At 37.9% G+C, this 21,693-nt stretch overlaps 1 long non-coding RNA gene across 4 annotated transcripts in view; it reads right to left on the bottom strand.

Moving 5' to 3' along the window:
* Window positions 1-18: 18 nt before the first annotated feature.
* Window positions 19-21,693, bottom strand: part of LOC109369465 — a 52,115-nt gene continuing 30,440 nt past the window's right edge. For 2 of the 4 annotated variants that reach the window (XR_002118546.1, XR_002118545.1), the window contains 2 exons: window positions 14,641-14,741; window positions 10,938-13,747 (listed from right to left, as the gene is read on the bottom strand). This is a non-coding gene — a long non-coding RNA (uncharacterized LOC109369465). Of the gene's footprint in view, window positions 2,219-2,960; window positions 4,033-10,937; window positions 13,748-14,640; window positions 14,742-21,693 lie in introns of those variants that run through there. The other 2 variants (XR_004160949.1, XR_004160950.1) reach the window with 2 other exon arrangements.

Raw genomic sequence — 21,693 nt, 5'->3', positions numbered from 1 at the left:
GTTTATAGGAAAAAAAAAAAAAAAAAGCAAGTCTTCTATTTCAGAGTAAATGAGAAAGAAATTTCTGAAGTGGCAACTCACATCTGCTGGACTCAGTATCACAAGGTCACCTAAAAGGATGACTTTTCAGAACATCAAAACCATATTATTTCATTTCAGTATTTTTTGTTGGTTTGTTTTTCAGTGGTATTTAAATGTAAATCAGTAATCATGTTGAAACCAAGTGTTGTCACCACATATTTATACATCAGAGCTGGAGTTTGCCTGTGTTTTCGAAGCACCAAGTAGCTGACCATTTGTATTTGTGGGGATTCAGTGCCGTGAACTTCTCTAGTTTTTAGTATTATAAAATATGGCAAACAGCATGTGGAATTGAGACAGCCTTTGCAAGAAGTCAGAGAAATAGAATTGATAGGCAGTGGGAATACACCAGAGGCTGTGATGTGTCCTGTTTCTGGAGTTAACTAGGAGAGGAAGTGTCCACAGTTTACAAACTCCTTACATGATCAACGAAAGAATTGAAGAGAGTATTTCCTGGCAATATAGTGATGAACTGCTGTTAGTACATAGTACATAATACCGGATATGCTGATTTTCTTTTAAGACGTTCCTATCAGATCAAGGTGGATATTTATATGATTGAACTTTAAAATTTTAATTGGAGAATGAAATTGAAGACTTGAACAGCATTAAAAATGCAGTCATTGCTGGGAAAAGGTTTTTTTTTTATTTCACATTTCTGCATGTGGGGAAATATTTTACCAAATTATGGAACAGACTTCTTTGCGTTCTTTGAAATGAAGTTGCAAGTTTTGTTTTTTAAATAACCTTTTAAAGCACTGCTACATGTGTGTTTGGGAATGTTGTTTGGAGAACTGTTTTTGGAGATATTAAAAAATCTGACCAGAAGATGTCTCAAGTAACCTGGTCTTGTGGGCCCTGTTTTCAGTTGGACAGGATGACCTCCCCTTCCAACCTCAGCCCTTCATGATTCTGTTTGAAAAACATCACTCACAAATGAATATGTTAAAAGTAAACATTTGACTGTTTCCCAATCATTCAGGTTTTCAACTTTTTCATCTAGTATGGATGGAAATTTCAGGTTGAGGGTTAGAAGATGGATTTTGTTGTATTTCACTAAATTTTAAATTTCTGTAGAGTAGATAAGTTGTTCCAGCAATAATATAACAGAATAATATTATATATATCAGAATAACAGAAACAAGGCTGTACCTAAGTGGAACAGCACAGTCAAGTACAAAGGAATCAGACCAAAGGTTACACATTACAACTTAGTAATCTTTCATCCTTTTTACTGTACCCCTTACGTATAGTGTTCAGGAAGAGAGGAAGTGTTGGTGATTTTTTTTAAAATAAATAATAAATAAAAAAAAGCAGATCACTGGAATACATTATTAAATTTGGCTTGAATTCAAGTGCTCATATTCCTCCCACAGAGTACAAAATCCAGATTCCCTGCAAGCAAGCTTCCTCATTTTTCACATTCAATGCAATCTTCTCTAACTTGGTGTCTGCCTCTATCTCTCTAAACCACCTCTTGCAAAAGCTTGATAGATTTTGGTAGATGGGGAAAACCTTTCATTCTGTTCCTTTGTAAGTACTGTCTCAGTAGACTGCATGTTTAGTAAAACCGTACATGCTCATATCCAGTTAGGGTGTCTAAATCTGTAACAGAGGAAAAGCAAATCTCGCTGTCACATGCAGCAGGCTGGTTTTAGGTAAGGTTGCCAAGACCTTCTTGGTTATGACCCAGAAGGTATGGCTTTTGCAGTTTAGGTCCTTTAATTTTTTACTTGCTGATTTATTTAGCACAGTGTTGGCTGTTAAGCTAGTACAGCCACTGTGCGTGGTGGTAGTCTTGCTTCAGGGAATGGCTGTGGAAGGGACCCACAAGGATCATCAAGGCCAATCCCTGGCTCCTCAGAACCACTCAAAATCCAAACCCTGTGTCTGAGACCAATGGCCAAATGCTCACTGAACTCCAGCAGTTCAGGGCCATGACCACTGCCCTGGGGAGCCTGTGCTGTGCCCAACAACCCTATCAGCAAAGAACGTCTTCCTAACACCAACTCAACTGTCTCCTGATGCAGCTCCACGCCGTTCCCTCGGGTCCTGTCACTGGGAAGTCACACAGGAGCTTCATGGGCACACTCAGCGGGTAGTGCTCCTTACATCCATGCTGGTAGTTCTTCTTGGGCTGTCAAAAGCAGGACAGATCTTCAGTCTAGAATTCATGTATTTCAGAAGAAGAGATAAGGAGTGGGTCTTCCCAGTGAGCCTTGTGTACTGAAGTTCTTGCTGGAATTCATCTCTGAATCATCAGAGAGCAATAAGCCCAAAGTACTGAGCTCTGCGTAAGTGGGAATCTGCAAAGGAAAGGACTTAGGAATTGGCTCCATGAGCTTCTCAGCATCTTTTCACACCAAGGATATCAGTTTTGAGGAGGCAGAATTTCTGTAATGGGCTAGTTACCATTTTAGACCTGAGTCAGGCAATGTGCTGACTTTCTATATACATTTAGGTCCTGGCAAAGTTTCCCTAGAAACTATGAAAATCAGTAATCATCCTTGAGCTCACTTGCTGTCTTCTTCGGAAGCTTAATGGTTAGAAATTACATTTGTTCATTTGCGTTCACATATAAAAATAGCTCCTCTTTAATGTGCTAGTGAATCTGGCCCTACTTAGGGCCTTAATTATGGTGAGCTGCAGTAAGACAAAGGGCACTGCTGCTTGAAAACACAAACTTATCTACTGTCATACTGTCATCCTCCAGCTGTTGGCACAGATTATTGCATGGAAAGGTTCCTATAACACGCAAGGGTGTTTTGTGCGTAATTTTTGGAGTTTAGAAAGGAGTTCTAATACTAGACATTTCTTACTGCTCTGATCCTCAACAATGCTTACAAGGGAAAAAAAAACCTCTCTCTCATTTAGGTTGATCTGTGGAAAAGCTTTTTGAATTCTGGTTAGATTTGCTGATAGCTGCTGAATGTTCCCCTTCCTCGTTTCTTCATATGTCTCCAATAGCATCAATTTCCAGTGTGTGCACAGAAGATAGCTGCACCTGTCAGCTGTCACCCATGGTGACAATTCAAATAGGGAAAGGGGGAGGGAAGCAAAGAAACAAAGAGCTTTAATCAATAACAGCAAAAGGAAAGTTGTGACCTAATCCTGGAAAGTGTAAAGTGCTTTGTGCTATCACTGAGCAGCTAAAATGTTTGGCACTTTGTGTACCTGAGACATCCTCAGTGGGATCAAATCTTTCAAAACTGTTGACATAAGATATTTAGACTTGTCTATTTGTAAAAATGCAAAGATTCCTAAATAGGCTTCAGATTGAGCATCAGTAAGCAAAACTCTGGCAAGATGACTTTGCATCCCTTATAAAAGGGTGGGAGTGGTGAATACTGCAGGCTTGATTTCCTAGGATTGTTTTTGGCCAAATACTCATATTTGCAGGCGACAGAATTGTGTATAAATATGGCTGGTTTTGTTTTCCACCACAGATGCGCCAAATGGCAGAAGGATCTTTCCGGAAGACTTTGGCTTTCTAGTTGTTTCCCACACTTCTGAAGAAGCCTGAGATTCAGTGATAGCTTGTAGACCATCAGCTTATGTGAGAATTTCAAAGTAGAATTCTCTGAGCTGGTGTCAGTGTTGTAGCTGGGAGCCTTTCTGCTGATTGGGATCTAGGGAGAGCTCAGCCTGAGAGCGGGTACTGCCAGGATGAATCAGCAGGTATCTTCCTGGAAGTTATCGATAGTCTGTACATCCCGTGTGTTTAGCAGAAATCCCACCAGGCTATAAATGTCTGCTTCTGAAACGTTTGACTTCTTTCCAGCAAGGAGTGGTACAGTCATTCCCTGACAGCTGCGATACCTTCTCCCACACATCCATGAAGATCACACGCTGATGTTTTTTCGGCAATTTTGTTGACTAGATGATATACATACAGAAATATTTCAAGTCACTTAATGTTTTCTTTGCAGTGAACAAATTCTCCTAAGAAAACTAAGAGAAGGGAAAGAAAAGGCAGAATATATCACGTCACGGCATCTTGACACTAAGCTGCACATTTTGCATGTCATTTCCCAATTGCTTAGTGTACATTAAGCAATATGATCTATTTTATTTTATCTTTAAATAAATAACGTCTATATGTCTAGAGCAGCAAAGCTAAAGCTGAGACCCCTGCAGTACTGATTCATTGTCTTTGTTCTGACCTTGTTCGGACAATCAGTTTTATCCAGTTAACTGTAAGGAGGGTAAGTGGATTTGATTTTAAGTTCTGTGCAGAGACTGAAGTGTTTTAGCAGTAGAATGAGCTCCTAACTGTAACCATAACTGACAGATGCTTTCTTGTTCAACTCCCATCTGGCATAAGCCAGTTATGAACTATACAGGCTGATACTGTTTTCACTGCTGACTCCCAGAAAACTGGTTGCTGAGGACCTTCTTCAATATAGTTTTAGAAGTAAAGCCTCTTCTCAATCCTGAGCCCATTCTTCCCACCGTTCTTATCTCATGAGGAGTCAGGGTAGGGACGTATACCATGAAGAATGAAGGGACTTTGACTTATTATAAAACAACAATTCCAGAATCAGACATTAAGGGAAGGAAATGCATTAGTTTAATGTGTCAAATAAGGAGTGTGGATGAATCAAGAGGTGGTCTGCACCTTGGGAAAGGAAATACTCTTCTTAGGGAGAAGAGCAGAGCTTTGCACCCGTTAGTACTGTGAGAGTACAAGAGGTATCAAGATTCTGGAGTCACTTGCAGTAGTCTTGGAGAAAATGGTAGTTCTTGTACAAGTACTCCAGACACTGAATGGTTGCTAGTACTAAAGCCCTTTAGAAGATGAAGTGCTAACCAGCAGAGGAAAACAGAGCCCCAGAGATCAGGTCTGCATAGGAAGTTAAATCTGAAATCCTTGGAGGATTCTCACTGGCTCTAGATCATGTTGCTAAACAGTTCTGTACAAATTAGCTTCACTCTGAGATGCTGCAGCAGCACAGCAAAGTTATGCTATCAAGTTAGATGGAAAGCATTAAAAAATGTAGAAAAAATGTAGCTCAGGAGGTTGTTCCCTATGAATTAAGCATTATATACTCTGCTGAACAAACCTGAAAAGTCTCCAAATATTGTAAAAAAACATCTAACGAGTTAACTAGTGACTAACCAAATGTTAATTTAAAACTGCATTTCATTTGTTATATTAAGTGTGGTGATACTGTTTGTGTTTGGTTTTATACTATCACTGCTTGTTTATAGGAGTGAATCTGGTTGAGACTAAAGGAAACTGTTCCCCATCCAACCTGCTTGGAGTAGTTGTGCTTTGGTGTCTGGATATATGTGACCACTTGCAAAATGTTGAGTTGAAAAGATTTTCTGAAAGGCTTATGTTTATTTCTGTAACTTCTACTTTGAAACTGATGGTCATTGCTGTAAATAACAAAGGAGAACGTTTGATAAATATTTCCTCATATCTTTAAAAAACTGGCATCTAGGACCTATGGTGGAAAAAGTTGCAATAAATGAGGAATGCCTCTCATTTGAGGGGTGGTAGAGAAGTATTGTGAGTACTAGGCAAGGATAGCAACTCAGTAAGTGTATGGGGAAGAGGAGATGAATATAGGTGTTTACACTTGCAGCTTGCTATGCCAAACAAACATTCCATCTCTTGACAGCACCAGTCACGTAACAGTCCCTGGCAGCCAGGTGTCTTAGGCAGTGACTCATACACTGTATACAGTTCTCTGTTGTTTCACTGCAGATGGTCTAACTTGAAATGTGCCTTCCCTGAATCTTCTCCGTGGTGAATACGACTTGTCCATCGATGTTTGAGACCTCTCCCTTCCTGAGGCTGCTTCATTTAGATTTATCAATCTCCGAGCATCAGCTACACCTCCAAGGGATGGAGGGTTCCTAGCCTAACTTACCCTGGATATGGCCTTCCTCTCAGTCTGTGCTGTGATAGCAGTAGTGTGTTTCTGGGCTCTAACAGCAGAAATATAGCTAACAGGCAGCCAGTGGTGGTAGGAAACAGGACTGCTGTAATTCCTCGGTGCTGTCAAATAAACAAAGGGAATCCCTCTGCTCTGAGCTACAATTTCCTCTAATTTGGTCCAAGTATAGTCGTCTGCGTTTATTGATCTGGGCTTTCTTACTGAGAGAATAAACTAGGCAAAGTTGGCTTCTTTCTTTCATGTGGGACAAGACATTGCAGACTGAGGTCAGAAGAAAATTCACCTAGAGTATTTGAAGAATTAAGATGAGGGCCTTGACTCTTTTTTTTAAGCCAAGCAGAACTTCTGACTTCCAGAAAGACCTTTATATTTTTTTCTCTGCCAATCTCTAATTTATAAATTCTTATCTTGGGAGCAGTTCAGAAAAAAATCAGAATCATTAAAGTGGAGGCTACTTCTTTTACTTTAATTTCCTACATCAGACAGCAGCATTGTGGATGCCTCGGTGTTTGCAGAAATGCAAGGCATATGATCGCTAAAAGATCAACAGCCCAGTACTGTCACTTAAGGAAGACTTGAAATTTCAGGTTTTCTCTTTCCCAAACTCTTTTCATCAAGTAGTAGAACTAACTGTAAGTGTTATTGTTATGTATATGCAGATGTAGAGAGATGCTCATGCTAAGCCATTCTTTCCCAGTTCCTAGTTAAAGGGCTTTTTGGACAAAAGTTGACGAGCTTTGTTTGTACTATATGTGTACACTGAGAGTATAGTGAAGAGAAATAGGATCTTTGTCCTGCTGAAAATGAAGGAATGTGATACATTTCCCTATGTTATATTCAGGCAGGAAGAATTACTGAGGCAATACCATCACTTCTGTTGCTAACCCATGTCTATCAATGAACAGGGCTGAATTGGGGTCATGTGCCTTTGAGATGGAGTAGATTGTTTCTGCTTTATTTTTACTATGAATATAGATAGACTGAGTGAAGAAAATCTAAGGATAGACTGGAATGTAGAATGTGAACAAGCACAATTCATTGCTACATTAGGCATCACACTGTCTCACTGTATTACACACAGAAGGAAATTCAGTGCTGTCTCAGTCCTTCTGTCTTCAAAATGGAAAGAAAGAAAGGAAGATATTGTAGTTGGTTCTGAAATCCCTTAAGAAAAAGACTCAAGGATTATATTTAGTTAACATAGAATTTGGGGGCACTTAGAACTAAGAATTCCTTATTGCTATTGCCAAAATCAGGTTCTTCTGGAAAAGTAAAGCCTTCCAGAGAAAATAACATGCTTTGTATTTCCATGCACCACATAGATTTTATATAGAACTGCTCTTCAGATGAACACACAGAATGAATACTCAGAGATTAGAAACAAAAGAGTTGGCCTTGCAAGAATTAAGAGAGAAGATCTTAATACTCTGAGAGAAGTGTGAGATTTCTAGAAGATGTTCAGAGCTGGAACAAACACTTCTGCCTAGGAGCATGAAGTTTTTTTAGTGGCAGCTGTTTTGTACAAATGAGTGTGGTGGACACCCAATTTAGATGTTTCCATGATGCTATGCAAGGGCTATCCTCTGCATATGGATGTTATGATGCAAAGCATGCTTTTCTTAACAGCTCAGTGTTTTGTTCTGTTTGGAAATAAAATCCTGAGAGACTGGTGTTTTTGCATGTGCGTGAATTAATGGGTTGTTTTGTGATAGGCAATTTGTTTTAATTGTTTGTTTTTCAGACTATCTAAAACTGAGAAGTTAGCTGTTGGATGGTACTGGAATTGAGCTTCCTGTTTTGTGAGCCTCACCTCCAGTTCACTGAGGTGGTGTTTGTCCCAGTTCAGGCAATCTAGATTTCTTCCCAGTAGTGCTTTTCTCTACGTTGGATATGTTATTGGTGCTTATTTTTTTATCTGCTGTTCATTGCAAGTTTATAGGTATCCTTTATGGCAAGCTTGTAAGCATCCTTGTTGTTTGTTTGATAAGAAAATACTAACAAATATTTTGTCATTTGTCTATAGCATCAGAGAAATAGAGAGTAGAGTTTATATTTATCCCAGAGCTTTAATGAATGTCTTTCCTTTGCTGTTGATGTCCTCCAAATTTGTCTCACAGAACTGAGTTGGTGTGGGACTGTGTCTCTGTCACAGCGTTCCCGAAATTGACACATTTTCTAAGAAGTTGAAACTTCTAGCTTCTTTCTGAGTTTTTTTTTTCTCTCAAGGTACCAGGAAATAAAGCTGTCTGCAGCTACTTCTGCTCCCTGTTTGTCTAGGAAGATGGCTTCAGGGTGATGGCTTCTGTTACTCATGATTTTCTGTAACTCCTACAAGCATGCCTGGTGCTTGGTGATGCATCTGTTAATAAACACCAGTTAATAATAGAGGAGCAGTAGGTTGTAATAGCATGGTGCTGGTAGGAGGAGATATTCTCATCCAGTAAGGCTCATATATGGGGAAAGTGGGTTACTGGGGTAAAACATAATCATCTCTGCCTTGTTCTTTTTGCCTCTTTCCTCACCTTTGGTCTGTGACTACCTTTGACTATCTTTGCTCTCCCTCAGCTGCTCTGCCTCAACGAACCTTTTGTTGAGTGTTTGCTTCAGGAGTGTGTGCATAATGTCTTTCAGATTTTTCATCAGAGACCACATTCACCTTTTGTCATCGGGAATAAACTTGTCAGGCTCACTTCTAAATTGAAATTTGATTTCTTAAATGTTAATAAATTAAAAAGAAAAAAGAGAAGAAGAAGAGAAGAAGAAAAAAGCAGTCGTGCTGTGACATATGAAGAGAATATAAGCTATGGGCTGGGGAGAATATCTTCTCTTTCTGTCTTTGAAGAGAGAAAATAAATTCCCTATGGGAAGATCAAAGCACATAAAGTTAATGGATTAACGTTTAAAAAAAAAATACCTGAAGAAAATAATAGGTTTCAACATGAAAGAGGAAAATAGACCAGTGTTTTTTGCTGGAGATACAGTTAGATGGCTAGCTAAATACCTGAGATTATATGTTGTAGCTTCTTGTAGCTAAAGCTCTCTGAGTAGGAGTAGTGATTTCTTTCCTCATGCTTTGCCCAGACTCCACTTATGTGGTGTCAATGTAGCCTGTGGGTTGTAATCCTCTTCTGCAGCAGCATTCTGTGCTGCTGGACTACAGACTAATGCATCCTGTACTGCAACTAGACCCTCTTAGGCTGACTGTGTGTAGTAACTCTTAAAGTCACTTCAACAGCCTGATAAGGTCCTGCTAGAGTACAAAATACCTAGAGTTTCATGTGTGATGAGCACTGGAAAAACTTCTTGTGATGTAATGAGCAGGCAAGAGACCTTGACCTGATTGATATTCCAAGTTCTTGATAACTGGATACAAAAAAATATAGAAGCAGTAATTGAAAACAGCTAATTTAAGCAGTATGTAAAGAACTGTGAGGGTATCGAGGCTTTTGCCAACTCTGAGTATGAGGCCTATGTTCTCTCACCTTTTCAAGGAGAATGGCACTGCTATAGTTTTTTTGTATCATGAAATTCATGAGATTATGCACTGTTCTGCCTGGCATCTGGTTGTATCTTTTGCTTTTAGCATCTGAAATAGATATTTAGGGTTGTGGAGCTTAACCAAGCTCTTCAGCAATTGATGATTGTCAGTTAGATTCTGGGCCTTATAGAGCTTTGTGTATATAAAGGCTATAGACTGGCACCTTGTAGTTAGCAAATTTCCTTAATTCCTTCAAAAGTAATAAAATAGGATGTTGAATAAAGGCTTCATTTATTTATTTAACCACCAGTCTTAGTATAGCAGCCAAATATCTAAACTTGGCATCTGAAACCACAGTTTTCAGCTTGTATTTTATCATTTACTTCTACAAAGCAGTAACCACAGTGGAGCCCTGCCAGCACATGCTATTCTTGCCAGGCCCAGGTGACTGACCTGCTCTGTGGAGTGAGAGGGAGTGCTACTCCCAAAGACTGTTCACAGGTACAAAAATGCACTGTCCCCCTTTCTTCCATATCCTTCTGATTCACAAAGTTTGTATTGCTTTTATTTCCAATGTTGACAGTTTTACCACCAATCATTTTCATTTCTGTGCTGATGCATGGAAGATGATAACATACCAAACACTGCTACTGCACAGTGCTACTATGGGATGATGCTGGCATCACATGTAATTAGCCATTTTAATCTCTTCTTTTCATAGCTGGGAAGAAAACACATAGAATCTCTGAACAAAACAACCTCAATTTTCATTTGAAAAAGGAAATAAAGAATGATTCATTCTAAAATTGTATGCTCCAAAGGAGGAAGACTTGAATTATTAGCAACATATCTAAACATGATGAGTGCTGACACCTTCATCTCTTGTTTTTACTGCCATGCATTTCTTCACAAGGGGTGAGAGAATTTACACTACAAGAGGTGTTAATGGTTTCACATTTTCTACCCATTTTTAGCTGTGTAATTTATGGAAAGCCATTACAAGGTGAATCATTGCTTTCACAGGATTAGTGTGGCTGAGACAGAGTTTTAGGTGTTCCTTTATTTTTCATATTTGCTTGAAAGGAACAACAGACCCACAATAAAACAGAGTTCAGAGGCACTGCCCTTCTTGATCATATACAAATATTGCAAGAGATGCTCCTTGTCCCTGTCAGCTAACAGCTGAAAAAAAAAACAGTGATAGAGATTCATCTGCATTACAGACACTGTAAGTTGAGGTGTATCATTATTCAGAATTTGTGCTTAATTGGATGGGAGTTAAATAGTTGCAAAGATAATTACAAATAGAAGCAATAATGGGAATCCCACTATAAACAACTCTTCTCCTGCAATAGCTGTTGCAGGAGTGCATTTACTCTCTTCTTGATCTCAAGAGATTTGGTTAGATGTTCACAAGTTACAAAAAAAAAAAAAAAAAAAAAAAATTACTCAAGCGTAAGTATCAGGGCTTGACCTGATAGTGAATAGAAAGAGTAAGTTTTCCATAGGTTGAAATACATTTAGGTTGTCTGTACCGTCAATGTAACAAGATAAATTCAGTGTAGAATACTCAGGCACTGAATAAGGTGTAGCTCTTATAGCCAATGCTCTTTGTAAGGTCTGTTCAGTTTAGAAAGCAGTCTCCAAGAGGTAGTAACAGATTAATTTTTAAGAAAATCTGGTAATGAATGTCTTTTTAAACTACTGTCCTATAAACCTCTTAATTTACTGCAAAAGGCATGTGTTACCTATGAGGATTCATTCACCCAATTAGAAACTCTTAAACATCCACGTCTCTTTTTCTGCTACAGGTTTTCTTTTTTTTCTTTTTTTTTGGTACAAATCTATCTTTGGAGGTTGTTTGTTTTAGTTGTGTGCAGATTAGAAGCCTGTATTTCACTGCATAGCATATAGCAGGTAGTCAGACTATCCATCCATAGCTTCAGAGTTGTCCTTGCTGGGAAGTCTGTTGTGCAGTTGGTCAGTGTGGACCTCCTGCTGGATTAACTTAAAACTACTGTCCTAAAGAAATGAAATTTTTATTTTGAGGTGCTATCTGTAAACAATAATGAAGTGAAGTATCACTAGTTCTCCCTCTTTGTTTTTGCACTGGAGAGTTTGTGGGGAATGAAATTAGAGAAATGATGTTACAAGCAATTTTTTGTTTAGAATTCTTTTTCTCTCCACAATTTTATGTTCTGTCAGCATCTTTTTTTCTTCATCAGTTATCCTGACCTAAGAAAAAACAAACCTCTTCATAATGGTGCTTGAGGATTGGTATGTTTGCTGTATAAATTCTGAAGCAGATATTGAGTTGCTCTAAACTGAAAGATCTCTGAAGCCACAAGCATTTTTTTCAGCTGAAGATTGTAATTTTATATATAAACTATCAATTTTTTTTTCCTAGGGTTATTAAAATACTTGGAAAAGATTAAGAACATAAGTGGAATATAAAATAGTATGCATAAAGTGGGCAAATGGTAAATTACCGGTGTTTGTTAAATGCTAAGTTGCATATCATGTTAACTGCTGTTATGTAAGTCTTTGTGTGCTGCCATTCTCTTTTGAAAGGGATGTTACAAAATAAATCCTGAATGCCCCTTAAAATGTATCATCTAATTGATCATATGAGAATGGTTAGTCAGTAGTGTAGGCATGTAGAAAGTTCATTCGTATTCAATCATCCATTTTATTTCAGCTTGAAGTTAAACATTCTTCAAATGCTATTTTACAGAAAGTTTGTTCTGCAGATAGAAGCCCATTGGAACTGCTGTTCGTAAGAAAATTCAAAGTACTCTGATTATTGAGCATTGAACAGTTTCACCACAATCTGCCAGGAGGGTTTTTTCTTAATGTGTTTGGACTAATTATTGTTATTCAATGAACGTACATATAGATTTTCAGGCAAAAATATTCGGAATTTTATTCTAAAGTTTAATCAACACAAACATTTGAGTTGGATGCTTTTAGTTGTACTTTCAAAATGCTCCATGTTTTTCGTGTTCTTATTTCATTCAGAGCAGTTGAAACACAGTGCAGAAGAACAGAAGCAGCTATGTCCTTTGAGAGCTGAATGATTGCCTGCTCCTTTGTTGTACTACTTTTACTGAGAATGAAGCCTTTTCCTCTACCAGAGAACTATGTTGTGTTAGAATAACAATAGCAAAACTAGAGGCTGAAAAAGAAGTGTCTGGATGCAAGCCTTTTAAATTGAGTCTGTGCTCTCAGGGAAGTTCAACTTACGTGACTGCATCTTCACTATTCTGCTAAATGTAGAGGAGTGTTGAAGACCTCATAGATACGAATTCCTAAATGTTGCTGCAATATCAGCATCTAGGTAGATACGAGACCCAAATTACAGTTTCCAGCTGAGGGAAAGTCTCCAAGGGAAGCTCAGGAGATCTTGCTTACTGTCTCCAGCCATATGTAGGGATGGTCCAGGCTTCACCACACTAGCAAATGTTCTGTCTGCTGTCTGATGTTCACTAGATGTGAAAGGGTGAAGAAGGGCAGTGGATGTGGCTGGAACAGGGAACATTACTGATCTTGCAAGATGGTAAGGGAGGTAAACTGGTGGTATTTGTTTGACTGGGGAGTAATGTAGCAATTTTGGGTGTGAATCCAAGCTTTATTGGTTTGAGTCCTCATGGAACAGTTCATAATATAGTCTACAAATGTTTTTTTTGTTTTTGTTTTTTTTTTTTAATTAATGAAATTGTAAGCTAGGAAATAAATGGAATAACTCTGAATATTGCTGATATTTTAGTCAAGCGGAAGGGATAAGATTCAGTCTTGGTACCAATAAAAAAAACCTCCGTGGGGACACTCACCACAAAATGGCAGGAACACACAAAATAGAGAATTATGACAATATATCATGAAAGTTTGCTCTACAAATAAGCCAGTGGATTTAGTATTTGTCCTGCTTTGATGTTTTTTTTTTTCCAAGCAAGCTAACCTAGAAAGGATAAAAATAAATTACTAATAGAGTTTTTTTTTTTTTTATTGGCACCTGTTACTGAACCTTGTGCTTCATTCTGTGGTGTGTAGAAATGTCTAAATGAATCCAATTCATATCTTCAAGGAAATAACTGACAAGTTAATAAAAGTAACAATTAGAAGACAGGTCTGCATCTGCTTTCTTTTGTTCAACTCAGTGCATTTGTTCATACAAGGCAGTCAGAATAGTTTAATGTCTTCTTCATTTGTTCCTTTTTTTCCCTTAATGAATTAAGCAAAAGCATTCTTTATTCTTGAACATCGACAGTTGCACCGAAGACATCTAAAATGGTAAGGAGGAGTTATACCCTACTATTAGAAGTCCTTTGGACATGGCCTGATACAATGTGGAGTTGTGACAGTAATATTTTACTATAATTACTTTCTTAAAATGACAGACTACTGCAATTGCTATCATTTTTTCAGTGTGAGTTAAACTCACTGTGTGTGATTCAGGCATATTCATTTGACAGAATGCTCTGAATTTGCATGATTAGACAGCTTTTCATATTATGCAGTTCCTCAAAGCATTTTTCCCAAGTAAAATGCTTGTGCCAAATTAGCCACTTTTTATTTTCAAAGATAGGGGGAAAATAATCTTACTGTGTTCAAGAAAAGTCTCTGAACTGTCTGCACATACATTCAGGTGGGTAGGTAAATAATATTTCTAGTTAGTTCTAGACATAAAATGGCATGTTAGAAGATTGAAGGCTGAGCTAAGGTTCTTAAAAACAAACCAAAAAAACAAAACGAAAGTACAAAATGATACAACAAACTTCTGAAATGAAGGCATTCTCAGAATATCTACCAATAACCAAGCATCCCAGAGTGTAACAATTTAAAAATGGAAAGAACAGCTCTGAATTGCAGTTGTCTAATATGTGCAGGCACTAAAATTTTTCATACTCACAAGTGTTTTTATTCTATATAGTCTATGTTTATACCACAGTTGATTCAGTCTATTCTACAGATGTGCTTTGGTGGGCCCTCACTTATGGGCCCTAAATCTAAGTGTTACAAAACGTACTTGTAAAGATTGATGGCAATGTCTGTTGCTATAAGCTTTGCTTGAGTTAGAAAAAACAAACCGTCAAAACATCTGATGCAGATCTCTTTCAGGAAAAGCAAACAAATAAACAACAACAAAAACAACAGAAAAGATTGAGACAGACAAACCTGTTTCAAATCTGAAGTAGAGGTCAGTCCTGCCTGGAGATAAAATAATGGCAAAGATGACCTCCTGAGGCCTTTTTCAGATAGATCTATCTTCCATTATTCTGTTAAAATAAAAAAAAATAGTAAAGCATCAGTCAAAAGGATGTCTCTTGCCACAAATATTCCCAATTTTGTCAAAATCTGTTGCTTACATTGGTAATTAACTAACCTTGTGTGGCTTTGCCCTTCCCTTTTTCTTAGTAGAAAAATTTTTGCTATCAGTCCAAAGCCCAACACTTTCATATTGCGACATAAAATCTAATTTAATTATTGGCTAGTTAACTAAGGGAATACCTTATTTATATGGAATGCCTAATGCCACATGTCTGCTGTGCATCTAACATATACCACTCTTTTTAGCCTACCTCTTCTATCTGTGATAATTATACACCATGACTATAATTACATCCTTTTAAAGCACTTATAATTTATTAAGTTTTGCTACATTCAGTGGCCATGTTGGTTATCTATCAGTACAACATATTTGGGGCTGTGCAATGTCAGGTCACTAATCTCTCTCTTGCACTCCAGTCTATCAGCCACATGAGAGTGACTCACTTTCTGCAAACCTCCTGTTGCTTAGTAGCTGTAATGTGAAAATGTTGCAAAAGTAGTTAGGAGGTAAAGAGGAAGAGAGCTGGGAGGTAGGGTGATCCTGGCTGCCTAAAAGCACATCATTTCATCTAATTATAGGAAGAATTTTCCCTGTTTCCTCCCCGATACAAGGTACATGAATTTACATGCTCTGCTCCACTCTGTTCTCTGCAGTATCCAGTAGTGTTAGTTATGCTTGCGGGCATTTACTGCAAGCATTTATTTATTTACTTTTGTGTTCCTCTTTCTCTTTTAGTAGTATCTCTTTGTTACCTAGGGAACTGGTTATTGCCATGTACTTTCTTTCCTCTTTGGTACTCCATGATGCCATGCTCAAGGTTCCAGGTAGTACAGTGCCTGAAGTACTGTACATCTGAAACCTGTTGTGCCAGGCCTACATTACAGTACTGGCACCAGCACGATGACTCACGCAGAAAACATGCAGGAGCCAAAGAATAATAAAATAATAATAATAGCTCTACCAGTGCATTTAATCTTGCTGTGGATAGGCTGAATTTGAGGTAGCCAGGGGGATTTAATTCCCAGTATTTAGTTGGGATAGTTGTTGTATAGCTTTTTCAACAAAAAGGAACTCCAGAAACAATACTTGCCAAACTTTTGTATCTGTATCCCAATCAGAATTGTAGAAGGGTAATACTTTGCCTTCCAGTGAATGGAAAGACGGAGAGAGCTTAAAGAGTGGCTTTGTGAGTAGGAAATGATAATAGTTAATTTCTTTCTAAAGCCCAGTGAGAATGCCATGCAGTAATTTACAGGTCACTAGAAAGTCCTAAAGAATCTTAGGCTTTAGCTTGGACCTTTCAGAAGACAGGCATAGGAAGCATTCTCCATCCTAAAAAATTATTCCTTAAAAGCAGGGAAAGCATATCAGTCATACTACTCCTTGCTCCTCTGTATCAGAGTTAATTTATACCTGACTGCAACCAGCACAAATTACAGCAGTTTCTACTGCGCTGGTATGTGAGTCAGTGAGTAGGGGGGTGACTGAGTCAAACTCAGCCTAGATCTTCTCCTCCCACTCCCTACCCAGCTGCTGCCTGTTTACTCCTTTGAGTTTAGCCCATGATCCTGGCAGCCTACACAGAAAGTTAGAAATAGTGGATGCTCTTACTCCTCTGCCTGAGAACAGAGGTGTAGTCTAAACGTAGTGCACCATGTCAGCGTGAACTTCAAGTTCATCAGTTCTGTTCAGAGATGAGACTTGGATATTTGCTTAAGGATCTAGAGGCTGAAAATAGAGTTTTTTGAATCTGGATTATCTGGCAGATCAAGATGTTTAGCGTTATTGTCTTGTTCAAATGTACACTGGCTATGGACTCCTGAATTTTTGAAACATTCGTTAGATATTTACATGTTGCCTGTATAGCTTCCAAGGCAAACTGTGTTTCCATCTAATATGGAAGGTAAAACAACAGTAATGATCCTGACTGCACTTTCAGTGTATTTATCACTTCATTCTTGAGTTGTTTCAGTCGCCCAGGCACTGAGCAAAGCTTTGTTTTGTTATGTTTCTTCCTTCCCATAGCCTATTATGCTTTGGAGATTTTCATTAATCCAATGTTGTTTCAGTTATCCAGGATTTGATTTCTCTGTTGACACTTTTCTTTGTTTTTGGATTTTTGTTTGTTTTTAGGTTGTTGTTGTTTGTTTTTTAATAACCAGGGGCAAAGCTGAAGGCTCTCAAAGGGATTGGATTAAGAAGCAAACACAAGGGGCTGATGGAGGAGAAGGATCTTTAAGTAGAATCTGGTACTTTTTGTAAGGGCAGTTTGTTTATGTACACCTTTAAATTGATTTGAAATTCAGCTGAGTGCTGAATTGTTAAGGTATTTTTCTTCAACCAATTTGGAATAGTAACCATTTTGTGACAAAAGCAGATCAAAGAGCTGATTTTAGCACTGGTTTTATTTGGGAAAAAAGTTTTTCAGCAGATGAAGAGGAATTTTTGTAAGCACCCGAGGCCTTGTAATTCTGAAATCTTGTAAATAATGGTATGGTCAGTCCTATCTAGAAAATGAAGAGAATACTTCTTTTTAAAACTTGTCTTTTAGTGCGGTACAATCTTTTGATACATAGTACTGAATGTATTTTTAGTTACTAACTACAATTAGTATTTCATATGATGAGTTTTCTGCATTTTTTACTGATCTGTTAATTTCAGTCCAGAAGTAGTTTGATGCAAATTAAGAATTTAAACAAAATTTAGGAGGCAATAAATGATATATGTATTTTTACACTATAATGTTAATGTCAGTGTAAACATTAAGTTAAAAAATATGTAAGATAATTTTTAGACCCATATTTGCTTTAATTCCATAATTAAAATAAATCTTTTTTAGGATAAAGATTGTAGGTAGTTTCAAATAGTCAAATTATGAGAATTAATCCCTTTCTGAGAAAAAACCTAAACAGTATGGAACTACAGTTGGTAACGTTTTGTTCAATACAGGGAAGTTACCTCAAAAGGAGATTGTTTTCTTTAGAGTTGTTTAATTACTTCAGTGCTCTGTATTTAAGTATATATATTTGTAGTCCTTGTAGCTGTGAAATTTTGGAATAACTCATCACCTAACACTAGCATCTATTAGACAGTTGGCTTTCGGGTGTTATCCTCAATTTTAATTTGTGAACCTAAAATGTGTATGCCAACACCCTGCCTCATCCTTCAGGCAAATCTGTCTGACTGCTCTGCAAAGCGTGGTCAGTGATTAACATATGAATCAATATCGCTGCATTGCGTTGACCTCATCTTAAGCCACAGCCTTTACAAAAGATGACAGCAAGGGGAGAGGATCTAAAAAAATCTGGAGTGTTGATATCTCAGAAAAGGAATCTGCATTGTGTTACTTTTCTGACTAACAGAGACCTCACCTGAGTCACCACAACAGGTTGTTGTGAAGACTGCAATTTATGAAAATTATGGCAATAATGCAGCTCTTTCTGGCAAATTTTTTGTCACAGAAATCATTTGGCTGTACTAATTGGCTTAAGAATTCAGGTGCTTTGGGCCTTATATTTGGCTTGAATAGAAGATACTGGAGAAAATCAGTTATTACTAGCGTAACAAGCAATGATCAAATTAAAGATGTCTTAAGGTTCCTCAGTTTTTCCTCCATGTGCGTATTTAGCACACCATATGGTCAACACAGTCATAATAAACTGATGAGAATATTTAATTAAATGTGTTCCCAGGACTTTAAATGCAGGGTATTATCTTTGGCTGATGAGCAGCATAAATATTTAGTAATAAGGGAGAGCCCTTGTAGGATATTGCCAGTAATACATAAAAATCACATTTGGGAACAGAAATGTGTTCAGAGCAGAACTTTCTTCACAAAATTAACACATCTTAAAATGCTAATTCTTTTTATATGTGATTTTTTTTTCTTACCACCAATTCACTATTACTCATTACTACAGAATTATTACAAATAGCATGAGAAATCATTTTAAAATTGATAGTTCTAGAATGCAATGAGCCTAAGTTAGCCTGTACCCATTTAATTGGCAATGACCACGTTTTTTTACAGAATAAGGAAGGTCTCAGGTAAGAGCAACATCTTCATTAAAACTGTGACTGTTCCCTGGCAGTAGGGGAGGCCTTACTTTGTTAGGAGTTGATTCTATTCCCCCTGAAATTTCAGAGAACTGGAAACACCTTTCTATAACATTTCCGCCCCCAGGTATGCAAATGTCCATTAACTCAGTAGAGACACCGCTCTGTCAACAGCCTAATTAGCTTTTCACTCTATCCATTCTATAGTATCATGACCTTCTTTACTTCCATAGAGCAGCTTTGTTTCCCTGTGAAAGTGAGATTAGCAGAATGAGAGCAAGGATAAAATTAACCTGGAGGTGGGGAATAGTGACCAGAGAGGAGATCAGCTAGAGATCTAAAGGAAATACAGTTATTGGGCAACAGGTCTGAAACTGAAGTCCCCTATCAAGTGTGTGCGTCTCTGAACTAAGTAGGTCTCTAATCAGTGTTATCTAACCAGAGTTTTCTTTTGAACAGACCTGTCACCTCAAAGGCAGAGAGCATGACAATTTACTTGTAAAGGCTGAGAACCTAATTCTGAAGGACACTTATTTGATATTTTGGTTATTGTTGGAAGTAAACTGGCCTTTTTTCTCTGAACCTCTCCTGGCATAATTAGTGCATGATTCTGAGAGAACCTGACACTCTTATTTTGCTATAGGAAAAGTAAAAATTTTGGCAGGAGATGTTGCAGTAGATAGCTAACATATCCAGTTTTTTAGATACACACAAGAACACGTGCTTTCCCAGACAGAAACATAGCAGCCCACCCACGGCTGCGCCAGCCGTCTTTTACTGTTCAGTTTGTACAGGTAAATGTAAGCTGTGAAAGGCCCATAACTTCAAGGAATTAAAGATGGCATGTAAATAGGCTAGCACAGAATTTTAGTTTGGTTAGATTGGGTTTTGTTGGGACTGTGTCAAACTGCGCATAGTTAAACTGATTGAAAAACTTGCTCTGCTGTTGGCTAAACTGACGTACTGTAGAAATCAGTACAACAGGGAGAAGGGCTTGAGGAAAGAGGAATCAGACTGCGATTTATAGAAAATTGCTTCCTTCATTCGACTTGTTATAGCAGTCATTAGTCAAATCTGCTGCTGCACTAATTCACTTTCACTGCCCCCTCTGCTGAGCTTTGCCAGCTGATACCAGCTTAAGGTGTTTGAAATAGTTCACACTTTTTTCTTGCTGTAACCCTTAACCATGTGTGTTTGTCACTCTTTATGTCTGAGACGTCAGAAATGATTCCTGCTCTTAGAAGTAGTTTGTGAACTTTGGTTTGTGTTCAGTAACTGAAGAAGAGGGGAGCAGGAGGATGGTAAGGAAGAGGCCTAGACTGCTTAGCTCTGCCTTCCCGTGCCACTGAGCAAGTCATCTAATCTCCTTGTCTCTCAATTTCCCAGGTGTATGCAGGGATAATAGCTTTTCCTTTGCTTCTTGCAATGATTTTAGGATAATGACTTTGAAGGCCCCACAGTTTATACTCTACAAACGTTTTGGTTGTGTGAAACACATTGCTGAAAACAGCTCTCGAGGTCCTGATGTAAACCATACCAAAGCTTCTCTCATGGGTGGTGATGGCTCTGCATCACGCGTCTCCCTTCCTTCCCTAATCTGACTAACACAAAAATTTCTCCTATATAGTTCACACAGATGAAAAAAAATAAAAGTGTATGTCTGTCAAATGTTCCCAAACGTTAGATACATGGTCATCCTTAATGTTCTCTCAACTGGTGCTGAAATGGAGAACAGTAATGTTAGATACCTCACACTAGAGCTGCAGCTCCCTTTTATTGTTAGAGCTAAGTAGTAAATTGCTTCCAAAACATGCAGGTGAGATGAGAAATTTGTTAGCCATGAATTTGACCTACCAGCTTCAAGCCCTGCAAATAACTAGAAGAACTGAGGAAGTCTGAGTCAGCTGAGATCATTTTACTGAATCACTGGGACACTGCCAAACATTTCTTCATAGGTGGCTGTGTACATACACACATCCAGCACCTGCTTCCAGTTGGTGAGATTGCTTATGTGCTAACTGGCATGCTGGGGAGCAAGGACATAACTGATGTTACATAAAAGAATGACCTACCTGCAGAGCCTCTGAGCAAAAGGTTTGGTAAGAGTAGATTGCACTGAATGTAGCACCCAGATCTGGTTGCTCTTGTATTAGATTTTACGTAATTAATTAAGATGTGGCTTTTAATTACAAGCTTGCTGTACCTTAGTATAAAGATTCTCTTTGGTAGTTACCTTAGCTCCTGCTGAATAGTAAAGGCAGATGTAAAAATACACATTCCTGTTATTCAGAAAGCAGAGAAACTCTAAGAAATACAATTGAAACAAAATTAGATGATAGGAAGGAGCTGGAAGAGAATAAACTGGGAAGTATCTACTTTATGCTATATCATTTTAAGGCCCTGGGAAGTATATTAAAAAAAAAAAAAAGGTGAAAATTACTTGGCAGAAAAGGTATACGGCAGCATACAGATATGACCAAGAACACTGTTGCATTTATAAGCTCTGCTTATTAATGGAAACATGTGACTAATAATACTTCTTCTGATATATTTCACTTCCATAGTGTCCAGAATGCTAGCAGTCCATAGCACAAAAGGGGATCTTTGTTAGCATTATTAGTAGTGAACAGCATGACACATTTCCCTAGAAAAAAATACCTGTTTGTGTTGACTGAGAAAAAGCCAATCTATTTCCTTGACTGAAAAAAAAATAACAATTTAAATTTTTTATTCAGTTGTTGTACTAGGAACTCCTTTTCAAGTTCATAATGCTCCAACGTGATCATGCTTTGCATTATTTGGTCTTGTATATGTTATGGTCAGATTTTGATCCTTTGTGACAA

The sequence above is a fragment of the Meleagris gallopavo genome, chromosome 11 (genome assembly GCF_000146605.3).
Source record: "Meleagris gallopavo isolate NT-WF06-2002-E0010 breed Aviagen turkey brand Nicholas breeding stock chromosome 11, Turkey_5.1, whole genome shotgun sequence".
NCBI lineage: Eukaryota > Metazoa > Chordata > Aves > Galliformes > Phasianidae > Meleagris > Meleagris gallopavo.
This window is presented reverse-complemented; position numbering and strand designations above follow the sequence as displayed.